This window comes from Chelonoidis abingdonii, chromosome 2, assembly GCF_003597395.2.
Source record: "Chelonoidis abingdonii isolate Lonesome George chromosome 2, CheloAbing_2.0, whole genome shotgun sequence".
In the NCBI taxonomy this organism is placed as follows: Eukaryota; Metazoa; Chordata; order Testudines; family Testudinidae; genus Chelonoidis; species Chelonoidis abingdonii.
The window spans coordinates 72,657,626-72,662,514 of NC_133770.1; positions in this window are offsets into that span (position 1 = coordinate 72,657,626).

A 4,889-nucleotide genomic window follows, 5' to 3' on the forward strand; every position below is an offset into this window, starting at 1 on the left:
TGGCAGAAGGAGTTATTTTTCACTTCTTAACATATCTTTGTCTTCCAAATTTTGCTGACATCCATTCCTCTTTGCTGTTTTGTTGTTCCCAGTAGAAAGGGTAGGTCACCGACAATAGGGGCATGGAGATTTGTATGAAGGACAAGAGTCAAGACTGAAAGTATAGAATAAATATTAAGGCATGGTATATGGTAGTGGAGACTTTAGGGGTATGATGTGGTTTAAGATGGAAAAAAGAACTGAATCACAAAACATGAGAGAACAGATTTTTGCCCTGAGATATAATATATCTATATCTATATCTATATCTATTATTTTTCTCCTTCCTAGCCCAATAAACTGAAAATATAATATGTTTTTTTCGTTAAATTGGACTCCCCACACAATGATGTCTTCAAGATTTTGGTCCCACTGGACAGGATTCATTTGAGGTCTTCAACAGGCGCTGTGTCTGAACTTATCCCAACACCTGCCCAAACTTTGGAGAAGTCTTGATTCATTTCTGATTAGAACTTCAGGACTTGGGTCTGTCTCTGTAATGGGCTGAATTGCTATACAGAATCTGAACAACTCATGCTTTGGGGAAGTTTGATTTTAAGTGTGATTGTGGATCTGGGCTTTGTCACTTGGGTTCATTGCTACTCTTAAATAATATTACCATTGTAAATAGAACCCTGCTCAAAATAGTAAAAGTTTAAAAGACAGTAGCATTGGACATTCAAATGTTGATACTTCAGTGTTTGTCATGCTGATACTTTCACCTTCACTGTATAATATCATTATATAAAAGGGATGAAAGCTAAACTTTGATGTTTTGTTTTGTTTTCACAGTGGTGATCTTCTGAAGAAGATATTAAGTGGGCCATGCTTGACCCCTGTTTCTGTTTTGCATTCTGCAAAGTTGAGCAGTAAGTTTTACTGGCACACATATTTGCAGAAAGCAAATGTCAGAGTTGTCTGCAAGGGAAGGTTAAAAGACTGGGATGCAGGTTCAGTTCTCAGTTCTACCTAAGGCTTCCTGTTTGGCCTTGGGCAAATGATAGAATCTCTCTGTTCCTCCTCTGTAAAATAAGGATAATAATACTTGCCTACCTTTCCTGGGGTACTGTAAGGATACATTTGTTAATGTGTGGGAGGAGCTCAGATACTGTGGAGATGGAGCCAACTTTATTCCTGTATGGACATATGTACTCTCAACCTGAATTTGCACATGGCAGTATTCAGGCCAGAAGTGATTGTCCATTCAGGGATCAGAAAAGGACTGATCTGACCATTCATGAACACCCATCTTTACTTTTGAATATTCATGATCAATTCATAAAATATAATATTTGGTGTATAATATTGAAGAGTGAATAAATTATAGAAAACTGCAATTGGCAAGTCCATGGGTGTTCTGCAAGCAGAAAAAGGCGCCAAATTCACTGAATATATTATTCCTGGTCAATCATTTGGTCAGTTCTATGAAATATCATCATCATCATAACATAGTGTTGCCAAACAGCAATGTCGGGTTACAACATAATGATATTTGCATTGTGATGCATCACCGCTCTGTGCTGCAGCAAATACCAAGATATCACAGCACAAATGATTCAACATTATGACAAGATGATGTGGACCTGGAGGATAAAGTTGGAAAAAGCAGCCAACTCTGCTCTGCAAATTGCGTCAAAATGCACCTCCTTCATGATCTCCAAGTTCATCATATCTAGTCCAGAACTGGGCCTCTCCCCGGCAAGTCACTGCTTAATTAGGTAATGGTAGTGCAAGAAATTGCTTGATTAGGTGATGGTAGTTTTGAGAAGTAGACAAATCTCCACTAGGGACTAGACTGAAATTACCAGAGTTATTTTACTTGCAACCTACTTTGAATCCAAGTCTCCAGAAGTGAAGGGCAGGCAATTGCATTTACCCATGTTTTTCTAAGCCCTTGATCATTTGCCTTTCAGATTAGAACTATTTTTGAAAGTTTCCATCCATCTCTAGAGACTTTTTTGTAAGAGGAAATGGGACTTTTGCATCCCAGCAAAGCCTAAAGAAAATGAATCACTGCAAGCTCTTTTCCTAAAAGCCATCACAATTTGGATATTTTTGTAGACTGCAGCTGTCCAGAGTCTATCCCTAATTTGATTCCTTCCAGTACAAGGAACTGCTATCAGAAAATTGCCCTCCAGGTGTCCCATCAGGTGCTCTTATAGCATGGATACCAAAAAAAAAACCTTTGATTAACAATTTTGGGTACTGATTTGCATTGCACTGCAGATTTCCCACTAATCCTTTTATGCTTAGCTGGAATTCATCAGTTAACAAAAGTAGTTAAGCATATACCATTAAAGGCTAAATGCTTCGGGATTGCTCAAAATCCACAGATGCTTCTTGAAAGAGCTCTGGTTCACTGCACAGAGAAAAGTAATGTTGTCTGGGCTGAACATAGCTGAAAAGATATGTGTCTGATGTAACTTTGGAAGGTCACAGTGGCTGTATTTGCTGGAGCTTATTATTAGCTGGAAACTCTATTTATGCTATCGAGTGTGCTTATCAATGCAGGCTCATTGTCAAGGGGCACTGAAGTAGTGATATTCCCTAAGAAGCTGTCCTTCTTATGACCGTTCAATAGTATCCATAAATGAAGATTTAATGTGTTTTGTATGGAAAACAGAATCTGTATTTCATCCATTTTGAGTCACAGAAAAACAAAAGCATAAGTAGCACTGAGCCCTCTCTCAATGGATAATTTTGTGAAGAGCGGCAGGATTTTGGCAGCATATCTGGCTTCAGAAAACAACCACAGTTATAAAACACGGGAGTTTAGGGATGGTATGGTTAGTGAAAATGGCATCTTTTGAGGCACAGACTTCTGTGATTTCTGAAGTTCCCTTCTTTATTTTCCAGTTTATTTTTTTTTCTGTGTATCATTTTCTTTCGTTTCCATGTGTTGCACATCTGCTCAGCAGGTTCCAGCCAGGAGAATAGCCATATGGGGACCTGGAAATCTTCTCTACATTGATGCCAGAAGATAACTTTATATTCATTCCAAATGGCAAGAAGAACCATTTGTCAGTTTTCCCTTTACCTCCCTTCTAGTGACTTAAATGTACGATGTTGTCTAGAACTCACAGAAAATTACCTCTTTGGTGACAAATTTAAAAGACTCTTCATGTTAGTTTAATTCCTAAAACACTGAAAAACATAAGGCCAGAAAGTCCCACTCCTTAGCCCTCTGTGAGCTAGCAGAAGGACTAACTATCCCCCCCCCCAAATGTTTTCAGTAGTTTTTACCCTTGTTTCTTTTGACTTTTTTTTTTCTCTTGTAGCGATATTGTCTCTGAAGGCAGATACATTCATTTAAAATTCCTCCAAAGTCTGGCCATTAGCTTAAGTTAATGTTCAAACCTCTGCATTGCCTTCAGAATTTCAGTGACGTTCACATTAATTTTCAGGAGCTATAAATCAGGGGACAGTGTACAGGGGAGACAGCCAGCTTAAAAACGGCTACACCTGACTCACATATCGACAGAGAAGCGGCTTATATAGATATAGTCGCATCATGTCTGTCTCTTAGAAGTTTCCTGTCAGAAAATGAAAAGTCAAAGAAAGTGAACTTGAATTGTATTAGACAGATCAGTGCTTAGAAAAAAAGAATTTAAGGGCCCAATCATACTCTTATTCAAATCAACAACAAGACGTCCATTGATTTCAAAGGAGCAGGGCTGGGTGCAATATTCTCTTAGGCATAAATATTTATCGAAAGGTATCTGTAAATTTGGGACAAACACTAGCTTCACATATGAATCTGGTATTAAAGGAATGTGAGATTTGTTCACAGAGGGTAAAATTCCCTTCATTTGCATAATGCTCAAATAACCCAGTTTATTATGCAGGCAAAATCCACCGTCCTTACTCCCTGGCATGGGCTCTAGGATGCAGCACAGCCCTAGCACTGCTCACTACCAATGGCCATAGATAGACCCTTCATGATACTTGCACAGTGTGTTGGATTTACATGTCACTCAGCCCCCAGTACCTTGCCAGCCTATGCACAGTTGGTGGAGAGACCTCTTGGGCTGATGTTGCAGTCTGAATGGTTGTGTGTGGATTGGAAGCAATATACAGGCACAGAAACTCATGCTTGAGAAGCTGAACAGAAACATATTGCAGTCACACTGAAACCATATAGTTACATACAGTAACTTCTCTGAATATCTCCTTAGTTTCCCAGGGCTCTTCCCACCCTTGATTCATCCTGAACATGGTTTGGATTGGGCATCTCTGACTGTCTAAGTCACCCCTCATCAATAGTTTCCCCAGGAATTGAAATTAGGGGGGTTGTTCGAATTTACAGGGAGGGGATGTCACGGCAAATGAGTTATATAAAAGAGATATGAATAAAGTACATGTTTTGTTAGAATAATGCAAATTTAACATAAGGATAATGCTGATTACATATAACAGGTCTAGATTTCTAAAAAATATATAAAAAATTATTTAAAAATGTATTTAATTTAAATGGACCTTTGAAAAGTAAGCCATCATGGAATAAGAGGGAAGTCCTCTCATGGATCAGTAACTGATTAAAATATGGGAAACAAAGAGTAGGAATAAATTATCCATTTTCAGAATGGAGAGAGATAAATAGTGGTATCACAGAGAGGTCGGTACTAGGACCATTACTGTTCAACATACTCATAGACGATCTGGAAAAATGGGTTAACAGTGAGGTGACAAAATTTTCAGATGATACAAAACTACTCAAGATAGTTAAGTCCCAGGCAGACTGCAGAGAGCTACAAAAGGATCTCACAAGACTGGGTGACTGGGCAACAAAATGGCAGATGAAATTCAGTGTTGATAAATGCAAAGTAATGCACATTGGAAAACAATCTCAA